Consider the following 12,773-nt stretch of genomic DNA (forward strand, 5'->3'; position numbering starts at 1 on the left):
ATATGTTACTTGTGTTATTATTTTTTCTATAATTTTTCTCTCTTTCTCTCTGCATTGTGGGTAAGGGCCCGTCAGTAAGCATTTCACTGTTAGTCTACACCTGTTGTTTACGAAGCACGTGACGAATAACATTGTATTTTATTTTATTTATAGATGAATTAATTCTCACCACAGCCACAGAATTAGTTAGGGTTAGGGTTATAGATGCATGCATTCTCACTACAGCCACGGCATTAGTTAGGGTTAGGGTTATAGATGCATGCATTCTCACCACAGCCACGGCGTTGGATGCCAGCAGCTCTTCGGGGGTCATGGAGGAGAAGTATGCGATGTTGGTCAGAGTATAGACTAACGTCACCAGGGGAATGGATATGTAGATAGCCCGGGGCAGGTTCCTATAGAGATAGATATTATTACTGTAGATAGCCCGGGGCAGGTTCCTATAGAGATAGATATTATTACTGTAGATAGCCCGGGGCAGGTTCCTATAGAGATAGATATTATTACTGTAGATAGCCCGGGGCAGGTTCCTATAGAGATAGATATTATTACTGTAGATAGCCCGGGGCAGGTTCCTATAGAGATAGATATTATTACTGTAGATAGCCCGGGGCAGGTTCCTGTAGAGATAGATATTATTACTGTAGATAGCCCGGGGCAGGTTCCTATAGAGATAGATATTATTACTGTAGATAGCCCGGGACAGGTTCCTATAGAGATAGATATTATTACTGTAGATAGCCCGGGGCAGGTTCCTATAGAGATAGATATTATTACTGTAGATAGCCCGGGGCAGGTTCCTATAGAGATAGATATTATTACTGTAGATAGCCCGGGGCAGGTTCCTATAGAGATAGATATTATTACTGTAGATAGCCCGGGGCAGGTTCCTATAGAGATAGATATTATTACTGTAGATAGCCCGGGGCAGGTTCCTATAGAGATAGATATTATTACTGTAGATAGCCCGGGGCAGGTTCCTATAGAGATAGATATTATTACTGTAGATAGCCCGGGGCAGGTTCCTATAGAGATAGATGTTATTACTGTAGATAGCCCGGGGCAGGTTCCTATAGAGATAGATATTATTACTGTAGATAGCCCGGGGCAGGTTCCTATAGAGATAGATATTATTACTGTAGATAGCCCGGGGCAGGTTCCTATAGAGATATATATTATTACTGTAGATAGCCCGGGGCAGGTTCCTATAGAGATAGATATTATTACTGTAGATAGCCCGGGGCAGGTTCCTATAGAGATAGATATTATTACTGTAGATAGCCCGGGGCAGGTTCCTGTAGAGATAGATGTTATTACTGTAGATAGCCCGGGGGCAGGTTCCTATAGAGATAGATATTATTACTGTAGATAGCCCGGGGCAGGTTCCTATAGAGATAGATATTATTACTGTAGATAGCCCGGGGCAGGTTCCTGTAGAGATAGATATTATTACTGTAGATAGCCCGGGGCAGGTTCCTATAGAGATAGATATTATTACTGTAGATAGCCCGGGGCAGGTTCCTATAGAGATAGATATTATTACTGTAGATAGCCCGGGGCAGGTTCCTATAGAGATAGATATTATTACTGTAGATAGCCCGGGGCAGGTTCCTATAGAGATAGATATTATTACTGTAGATAGCCCGGGGCAGGTTCCTATAGAGATAGATATTATTACTGTAGATAGCCCGGGGCAGGTTCCTATAGAGATAGATATTATTACTGTAGATAGCCCGGGGCAGGTTCCTATAGAGATAGATGTTATTACTGTAGATAGCCCGGGGCAGGTTCCTATAGAGATAGATATTATTACTGTAGATAGCCCGGGGCAGGTTCCTATAGAGATAGATATGATTACTGTAGATAGCCCGGGGCAGGTTCCTATAGAGATAGATATTATTACTGTAGATAGCCCGGGGCAGGTTCCTATAGAGATAGATATTATTACTGTAGATAGCCCGGGGCAGGTTCCTATAGAGATAGATATTATTACTGTAGATAGCCCGGGGCAGGTTCCTGAGATAAGATACATATTTTATACAGTAATATACCAGGTTCCTGTGAAACAGTACATTATATTACAGTAATATCGTACTATAACAGTATATCACAGTAATATGTAGACGGCTGGGGGCAGGTTCCTAAAGAGACCACAGGTAACATATCACAGTAGCATGTCACATATTAAAATGCTTATGGAAATAGCAATGACTTGTAACAGTAAACTCATCAGACAGCAGTGACACAGTAAACTCATTAGATAGCAGTGACACAGTAAACTCATCAGACAGCAGTGACACAGTAAACTCATCAGACAGCAGTGACACAGTCAACTCATCAGACAGCAGTGACACAGTAAACTCATCAGACAGCAGTGACACAGTAAAGTTACTGAACGTAATTTGAGCATTGGAGGCAATAAGGAAACTGATGCAACATGACCACACGTAAAGTCAATATATTACTGTATGACACCAGGTGCTCTTTCGCTCTCCACCACCAGGTGGTGCTATTGGCCATCTGTGTATCTACAGTTCGTGTGCACTTGCTTTGAAATCCATGACAGGTAGTGTGCAAGTGCACACCTTGGTAGAAGGGTAAAAAATGGGTCTATCCTGATTAAATTGGGACATAGCCTACATCTAGAGGTCCAGAGGACTATCCTGATTAAATTGGGACGTAGCCTAAATCTAGAGGTCCAGAGGACTATCCTGATTAAATTGGGACGTAGCCTACATCTAGAGGTCCAGAGGACTATCCTGATTAAATTGGGACGTAGCCTACATCTAGAGGTCCAGAGGACTATCCTGATTAAATTGGGACGTACCCTACATCTAGAGGTCCAGAGGACTATCCTGATTAAATTGGGACGTAGCCTACATCTAGAGGTCCAGAGGACTATCCTGATTAAATTGGGACGTAGCCTACATCTAGAGGTCCAGAGGTCTATCCTGATTAAATTGGGACGTAGCCTACATCTAGAGGTCCAGAGGACTATCCTGATTAAATTGGGACGTAGCCTACATCTAGAGGTCCAGAGGACTATCCTGATTAAATTGGGACGTAGCCTACATCTAGAGGTCCAGAGGACTATCCTGATTAAATTGGGACGTAGCCTACATCTAGAGGTCCAGAGGACTATCCTGATTAAATTGGGACGTAGCCTACATCTAGAGGTCCAGAGGTCTATCCTGATTAAATTGGGACGTAGCCTACATCTAGAGGTCCAGAGGACTATCCTGATTAAATTGGGACGTAGCCTACATCTAGTGGTCCAGAGGACTATCCTGATTAAATTGGGACGTAGCCTACATCTAGAGGTCCAGAGGACTATCCTGATTAAATTGGGACGTAGCCTACATCTAGAGGTCCAGAGGACTATCCTGATTAAATTGGGACGTAGCCTACATCTAGAGGTCCAGAGGTCTATCCTGATTAAATTGGGACGTAGCCTACATCTAGAGGTCCAGAGGACTATCCTGATTAAATTGGGACGTAGCCTACATCTAGAGGTCCAGAGGACTATCCTGATTAAATTGGGACGTAGCCTACATCTAGAGGTCCAGAGGACTATCCTGATTAAATTGGGACGTAGCCTACATCTAGAGGTCCAGAGGACTATCCTGATTAAATTGGGACGTAGCCTACATCTAGAGGTCCAGAGGACTATCCTGATTAAATTGGGACGTAGCCTACATCTAGAGGTCCAGAGGACTATCCTGATTAAATTGGGACGTAGCCTACATCTAGAGGTCCAGAGGTCTATCCTGATTAAATTGGGACGTAGCCTACATCTAGAGGTCCAGAGGACTATCCTGATTAAATTGGGACGTAGCCTACATCTAGAGGTCCAGAGGACTATCCTGATTAAATTGGGACGTAGCCTACATCTAGAGGTCCAGAGGACTATCCTGATTAAATTGGGACGTAGCCTACATCTAGAGGTCCAGAGGACTATCCTGATTAAATTGGGACGTAGCCTACATCTAGAGGTCCAGAGGTCTATCCTGATTAAATTGGGACGTAGCCTACATCTAGAGGTCCAGAGGACTATCCTGATTAAATTGGGACGTAGCCTACATCTAGAGGTCCAGAGGACTATCCTGATTAAATTGGGACGTAGCCTACATCTAGAGGTCCAGAGGACTATCCTGATTAAATTGGGACGTAGCCTACATCTAGAGGTCCAGAGGACTATCCTGATTAAATTGGGACGTAGCCTACATCTAGAGGTCCAGAGGACTATCCTGATTAAATTGGGACGTAGCCTACATCTAGAGGTCCAGAGGACTATCCTGATTAAATTGGGACGTAGCCTACATCTAGAGGTCCAGATGACTATCCTGATTAAATTGGGACGTAGCCTACATCTAGAGGTCCAGAGGACTATCCTGATTAAATTGGGACGTAGCCTACATCTAGAGGTCCAGAGGACTATCCTGATTAAATTGGGACGTAGCCTACATCTAGAGGTCCGGAGGACTATCCTGATTAAATTGGGACGTAGCCTACATCTAGAGGTCCAGAGGACTATCCTGATTAAATTGGGACGTAGCCTACATCTAGAGGTCCAGAGGTCTATCCTGATTAAATTGGGACGTAGCCTACATCTAGAGGTCCAGAGGACTATCCTGATAAAATTGGGATGTAGCCTACATCTAGAGGTCCAGAGGACTATCCTGATTAAATTGGGACGTAGCCTACATCTAGAGGTCCAGAGGACTATCCTGATTAAATTGGGACGTAGCCTACATCTAGAGGTCCAGAGGTCTATCCTGATTAAATTGGGACGTAGCCAGATCTAGAGGTCCAGAGGACTATCCTGATTAAATTGGGGACGTAGCCTACATCTAGAGGTCCAGAGGACTATCCTGATTAAATTGGGACGTAGCCTACATCTAGAGGTCCAGAGGTCTATCCTGATTAAATTGGGACGTAGCCTACATCTAGAGGTCCAGAGGTCTATCCTGATTAAATTGGGACGTAGCCTACATCTAGAGGTCCAGAGGACTATCCTGATTAAATTGGGACGTAGCCTACATCTAGAGGTCCAGAGGACTATCCTGATTAAATTGGGACGTAGCCTACATCTAGAGGTCCAGAGGTCTATCCTGATTAAATTGGGACGTAGCCTACATCTAGAGGTCCAGAGGACTATCCTGATTAAATTGGGACGTAGCCTACATCTAGAGGTCCAGAGGACTATCCTGATTAAATTGGGACGTAGCCTACATCTAGAGGTCCAGAGGACTATCCTGATTAAATTGGGACGTAGCCTACATCTAGAGGTCCAGAGGACTATCCTGATTAAATTGGGACGTAGCCTACATCTAGAGGTCCAGAGGTCTATCCTGATTAAATTGGGACGTAGCCTACATCTAGAGGTCCAGAGGACTATCCTGATTAAATTGGGACGTAGCCTACATCTAGAGGTCCAGAGGACTATCCTGATTAAATTGGGACGTAGCCTACATCTAGAGGTCCAGAGGACTATCCTGATTAAATTGGGACGTAGCCTACATCTAGAGGTCCAGAGGACTATCCTGATTAAATTGGGACGTAGCCTACATCTAGAGGTCCAGAGGACTATCCTGATTAAATTGGGACGTAGCCTACATCTAGAGGTCCAGAGGACTATCCTGATTAAATTGGGACGTAGCCTACATCTAGAGGTCCAGAGGACTATCCTGATTAAATTGGGACGTAGCCTACATCTAGAGGTCCAGAGGACTATCCTGATTAAATTGGGGACGTAGCCTACATCCAGAGGTCCAGAGGACTATCCTGATTAAATTGGGACGTAGCCTACATCTAGAGGTCCGGAGGACTATCCTGATTAAATTGGGACGTAGCCTACATCTAGAGGTCCAGAGGACTATCCTGATTAAATTGGGACGTAGCCTACATCTAGAGGTCCGGAGGACTATCCTGATTAAATTGGGACGTAGCCTACATCTAGAGGTCCAGAGGACTATCCTGATTAAATTGGGACGTAGCCTACATCTAGAGGTCCAGAGGACTATCCTGATTAAATTGGGACGTAGCCTACATCTAGAGGTCCAGAGGTCTATCCTGATTAAATTGGGACGTAGCCTACATCTACAGGTCCAGAGGACTATCCTGATTAAATTGGGACGTAGCCTACATCTAGAGGTCCAGAGGACTATCCTGATTAAATTGGGACGTAGCCTACATCTAGAGGTCCAGAGGACTATCCTGATTAAATTGGGACGTAGCCTACATCTAGAGGTTCAGAGGACTATCCTGATTAAATTGGTACGTAACTTACATCTAGAGGTCCAGAGGACTATCCTGATTAAATTGGGACGTAGCCTACATCTAGCGGTCCAGAGGACTATCCTGATTAAATTGGGACGTAGCCTACATCTAGAGGTCCAGAGGACTATCCTGATTAAATTGGACGTAGCTTACATCTAGAGGTCCAGAGGACTATCCTGATTAAATTGGGACGTAGCCTACATCTAGAGGTCCAGAGGACTATCCTGATTAAATTGGGACGTAGCCTACATCTAGAGGTCCAGAGGACTATCCTGATTAAATTGGGACGTAGCCTACATCTAGAGGTCCGGAGGACTATCCTGATTAAATTGGGACGTAGCCTACATCTAGAGGTCCAGAGGACTATCCTGATTAAATTGGGACGTAGCCTACATCTAGAGGTCCAGAGGTCTATCCTGATTAAATTGGGACGTAGCCTACATCTAGAGGTCCAGAGGACTATCCTGATTAAATTGGGATGTAGCCTACATCTAGAGGTCCAGAGGACTATCCTGATTAAATTGGGACGTAGCCTACATCTAGAGGTCCAGAGGACTATCCTGATTAAATTGGGACGTAGCCTACATCTAGAGGTCCAGAGGTCTATCCTGATTAAATTGGGACGTAGCCAGATCTAGAGGTCCAGAGGACTATCCTGATTAAATTGGGACGTAGCCTACATCTAGAGGTCCAGAGGACTATCCTGATTAAATTGGGACGTAGCCTACATCTAGAGGTCCAGAGGTCTATCCTGATTAAATTGGGACGTAGCCTACATCTAGAGGTCCAGAGGTCTATCCTGATTAAATTGGGACGTAGCCTACATCTAGAGGTCCAGAGGACTATCCTGATTAAATTGGGACGTAGCCTACATCTAGAGGTCCAGAGGACTATCCTGATTAAATTGGGACGTAGCCTACATCTAGAGGTCCAGAGGTCTATCCTGATTAAATTGGGACGTAGCCTACATCTAGAGGTCCAGAGGACTATCCTGATTAAATTGGGACGTAGCCTACATCTAGAGGTCCAGAGGACTATCCTGATTAAATTGGGACGTAGCCTACATCTAGAGGTCCAGAGGACTATCCTGATTAAATTGGGACGTAGCCTACATCTAGAGGTCCAGAGGACTATCCTGATTAAATTGGGACGTAGCCTACATCTAGAGGTCCAGAGGTCTATCCTGATTAAATTGGGACGTAGCCTACATCTAGAGGTCCAGAGGACTATCCTGATTAAATTGGGACGTAGCCTACATCTAGAGGTCCAGAGGACTATCCTGATTAAATTGGGACGTAGCCTACATCTAGAGGTCCAGAGGACTATCCTGATTAAATTGGGACGTAGCCTACATCTAGAGGTCCAGAGGACTATCCTGATTAAATTGGGACGTAGCCTACATCTAGAGGTCCAGAGGACTATCCTGATTAAATTGGGACGTAGCCTACATCTAGAGGTCCAGAGGACTATCCTGATTAAATTGGGACGTAGCCTACATTTAGAGGTCCAGAGGACTATCCTGATTAAATTGGGACGTAGCCTACATCTAGAGGTCCAGAGGACTATCCTGATTAAATTGGGACGTAGCCTACATCCAGAGGTCCAGAGGACTATCCTGATTAAATTGGGACGTAGCCTACATCTAGAGGTCCGGAGGACTATCCTGATTAAATTGGGACGTAGCCTACATCTAGAGGTCCAGAGGACTATCCTGATTAAATTGGGACGTAGCCTACATCTAGAGGTCCAGAGGACTATCCTGATTAAATTGGGACGTAGCCTACATCTAGAGGTCCAGAGGACTATCCTGATTAAATTGGGACGTAGCCTACATCTAGAGGTCCAGAGGTCTATCCTGATTAAATTGGGACGTAGCCTACATCTACAGGTCCAGAGGACTATCCTGATTAAATTGGGACGTAGCCTACATCTAGAGGTCCAGAGGACTATCCTGATTAAATTGGGACGTAGCCTACATCTAGAGGTCCAGAGGACTATCCTGATTAAATTGGGACGTAGCCTACATCTAGAGGTTCAGAGGACTATCCTGATTAAATTGGTACGTAACTTACATCTAGAGGTCCAGAGGACTATCCTGATTAAATTGGGACGTAGCCTACATCTAGCGGTCCAGAGGACTATCCTGATTAAATTGGGACGTAGCCTACATCTAGAGGTCCAGAGGACTATCCTGATTAAATTGGACGTAGCTTACATCTAGAGGTCCAGAGGACTATCCTGATTAAATTGGGACGTAGCCTACATCTAGAGGTCCAGAGGACTATCCTGATTAAATTGGGACGTAACCTAAATCTAGAGGTCTAGAGGACTATCCTGATTAAATTGGAACGTAACCTAAATCTAGAGGTCCAGAGGACTATCCTTACTTGCGTGGCTCGACCACCTCCTCAGTGACGTAGTTCAGGAAGTTCCAGCCGCTGAAGGCAAAGGAGGCCTGGAGGAAAGCCAGAGCTATCTGCCCCACAGACGGGTCCCGTGTGAACTCAAACGCCCGGCTGGGTCTCAGAGCATCATAGTGACCTGGTGTAAGGGAGGGAGGGAGGGAGGGAGGGAGGGAGGGAGGGAGGGAGAGTTGTGAATTTACTGATGAAATAACACACACACACACACACACACACACACACTCGTACATACCATTGTCACCAGCCCTCAGTCATCAGGACAGTTTAATCTGGTCATTCTCAGTGTTTTTTCCCCCCTTCTTCTTCTCATTCCAACAGGACGGAAGAGTTGTGACAGCAACTACTACAGTAGTGATTCAACATGTGGCCAGACCGAGAGAACAGACCTCCAGTAACTGACGGTGCTGCTTGTTAGAATCTGGGACATTATTCCTTATCCAGACAGACTAGTTCCTGACAGAGAAATCACACAGTAGGTCTGATGGCAGATCTGGCCGTATCACGTATTCAGTAGGTCTGATGGCAGATCTGGCCGTATCACGTATTCAGTAGGTCTGATGGCAGATCTGGCCGTATCACGTATTCAGTAGGTCTGATGGCAGATCTGGCCGTATCACGTATTCAGCATCACTTCAGCTCTGAGAAGATTTGGACACACGCAATGGATGGAGCTCGTTAGCCATTATTCCAGAAAAGACTGTTCCCTGACTCTGCCTTGTCATTTGAAGAGGTCATGAGTTGTGAGACAGAGCCGACAGTAGGACTGATGTGATATTTAAAAGGGAGCCGTGCTCGGCTCACACTGTGCCTCTCTCTCTCTCTCTCTCTCTGGTTTCTACGATTCCTTCCTATGTCAGTCTGGAAGATTAGCTCAGACAACAGTACTGCTACTGGGATACACAGTCAGGTCACGATTAGCTCAGACAACAGTACTGCTACTGGGATACACAGTCAGGTCACGATTAGCTCAGACAACAGTACTGCTACTGGGATACACAGTCAGGTCACGATTAGCTCAGACAACAGTACTGCTACTGGGATACACAGTCAGGTCACGATTAGCTCAGACAACAGTACTGCTACTGGGATACACAGTCATGTCACGATTAGCTCAGACAACAGCACTGCTACTGGGATACACAGTCAGGTCACGATTAGCTCAGACAACAGTACTGCTACTGGGATACACAGTCAGGTCACGATTAGCTCAGACAACAGTCCTGCTACTGGGATACACAGTCAGGTCACGATTAGCTCAGACAACAGTCCTGCTACTGGGATACACAGTCAGGTCACGATTAGCTCAGACAACAGTCCTGCTACTGGGATACACAGTCAGGTCACGATTAGCTCAGACAACAGTCCTGCTACTGGGATACACAGTCAGGTCACGATTAGCTCAGACAACAGTCCTGCTACTGGGATCCACAGTCAGGTCACGATTAGCTCAGACAACAGTCCTGCTACTGGGATCCACAGTCAGGTCACGATTAGCTCAGACAACAGTACTGCTACTGGGATACACAGTCAGGTCACGATTAGCTCAGACAACAGTACTGCTACTGGGATACACAGTCAGGTCACGATTAGCTCAGACAACAGTACTGCTACTGGGATACACAGTCAGGTCACGATTAGCTCAGACAACAGTCCTGCTACTGGGATACACAGTCAGGTCACGATTAGCTCAGACAACAGTCCTGCTACTGGGATACACAGTCAGGTCACGATTAGCTCAGACAACAGTCCTGCTACTGGGATACACAGTCAGGTCACGATTAGCTCAGACAACAGTACTGCTACTGGGATACACAGTCAGGTCACGATTAGCTCAGACAACAGTCCTGCTACTGGGATACACAGTCAGGTCACGATTAGCTCAGACAACAGTACTGCTACTGGGATCCACAGTCAGGTCACGATTAGCTCAGACAACAGTCCTGCTACTGGGATCCACAGTCAGGTCACGATTAGCTCAGACAACAGTCCTGCTACTGGGATACACAGTCAGGTCACGATTAGCTCAGACAACAGTACTGCTACTGGGATACACAGTCAGGTCATGATTAGCTCAGACAACAGTACTGCTACTGGGATACACCGTCAGGTCACGATTAGCTCAGACAACAGTACTGCTACTGGGATACACAGTCAGGTCATGATTAGCTCAGACAACAGTACTGCTACTGGGATACACAGTCAGGTCACGATTAGCTCAGACAACAGTCCTGCTACTGGGATACACAGTCAGGTCACGATTAGCTCAGACAACAGTACTGCTACTGGGATCCACAGTCAGGTCACGATTAGCTCAGACAACAGTCCTGCTACTGGGATACACAGTCAGGTCACGATTAGCTCAGACAACAGTACTGCTACTGGGATACACAGTCAGGTCACGATTAGCTCAGACAACAGTACTGCTACTGGGATACACAGTCAGGTCACGATTAGCTCAGACAACAGTACTGCTACTGGGATACACAGTCAGGTCATGATTAGCTCAGACAACAGTACTGCTACTGGGATACACAGTCAGGTCATGATTAGCTCAGACAACAGTCCTGCTACTGGGATACACAGTCAGGTCACGATTAGCTCAGACAACAGTACTGCTACTGGGATACACCGTCAGGTCACGATTAGCTCAGACAACAGTACTGCTACTGGGATACACAGTCAGGTCATGATTAGCTCAGACAACAGTACTGCTACTGGGATACACAGTCAGGTCATGATTAGCTCAGACAACAGTACTGCTACTGGGATCCACAGTCAGGTCATGATTAGCTCAGACAACAGTACTGCTACTGGGATACACAGTCAGGTCATGATTAGCTCAGACAACAGTACTGCTACTGGGATCCACAGTCAGGTCATGATTAGCTCAGACAACAGTACTGCTACTGGGATACACCGTCAGGTCACGATTAGCTCAGACAACAGTACTGCTACTGGGATACACAGTCAGGTCACGAACACTGCCTTTCTGGCTGCCTAAAATCCAGCCCCAACTGGATGGGGTCCACTGACTGTACGATGGGGCCACTTTAAGTCATTTGAACCTGGTGCTCCTCCAATGTGTGTATGTTTGATTCAGGTCATGAACGCTGCCTCTCTAAAGCCTTGTTCACACTGCAGGCCTTAATGCTCAAATCAGTTTGGTTTTTCAAATCCGTTTTGGAATCCTGACTGTCCAAACAACAAGTTACAAGTGACCAAATCAGATTTGTGTGTGTTCAGACAACAGTCATTTGCTGACGTGGTTACGCTTGTTGTCATGGTAATGGCGGGTGTGTGTGCAGTGGTGTTGGCTGATTGGTGGTGGTGGTCAGGGGCGGTGTGTTCATTAGGGCGATATGGGCGACGCACTGCCAAACGGGAAAAGGAAGGGATTTTTTTTCTAATCAATTATATCACGGCAACAGTAGTTATCAGTGTTCTAATCTAGACGTCTGATCTGCCACTAAATGTCCAATCAGGCTAAAGTCGTGCTTCAAATGGCCCCCGCCCTTTTTGGGGGCGATTTCAGTCAGGTTGAAAATCGCCCAGGAGTCTCTCATAGACTCTCATGTAAAATCTTTTTTTTCAAATATCAGAGCTTTCAATACAATCTCTATGGGTTCCGGGAGGGCTTGCACTTACGCGCTTTCGTCATACGTAACATAACCATGAACGTAACTAAGAAAAAGAGCGGGTAGCAGCGTCAATCAATTCACGTACTACTGTCAAGATGGCTAGCGTTCAGTGCAACTCGATTGTCTCTTTGAAAGAAGTTCCTTTTTGTCGGCGAACAAATCAAGATAAATTGGCAACGAAACAATTAGGACCTCCCAGACCAAATTTAATAATTCAACAGGTTTCTACTAAAGGGGGAAAGTCCTACACCCGAGGATTTTCCAAAAATTGGTACGAACGAAAAACCTGGCTAGCAGGCTGCGATGTAGCTAATGCAGTCTTCTGCTACCCCTGCTTACTCTTTCACCCTGAAGGCGGCACGGCAGACAGCACCGCTTGGACAGCGACTGGTGTAACGGACATGCACCATCTTTCAGAAAAGATTAAGAAACA

The 12,773-nt window shown here is 45.7% G+C and overlaps 1 long non-coding RNA gene across 1 annotated transcript; it reads right to left on the minus strand.

The window, feature by feature from the left end:
• Positions 1-1,862: 1,862 nt before the first annotated feature.
• LOC123489819 lies at positions 1,863-9,359 on the minus strand. The gene is made up of 3 exons (XR_006660676.1): positions 8,935-9,359; positions 8,667-8,820; positions 1,863-2,016 (listed from the first exon to the last, which is right to left on the minus strand). It is a non-coding gene; the product is annotated as an uncharacterized LOC123489819 (long non-coding RNA).
• Between the last annotated feature and the right edge of the window lie 3,414 nt (positions 9,360-12,773).

Source organism: Coregonus clupeaformis, unplaced genomic scaffold (genome assembly GCF_020615455.1).
Source record: "Coregonus clupeaformis isolate EN_2021a unplaced genomic scaffold, ASM2061545v1 scaf3349, whole genome shotgun sequence".
NCBI lineage: Eukaryota > Metazoa > Chordata > Actinopteri > Salmoniformes > Salmonidae > Coregonus > Coregonus clupeaformis.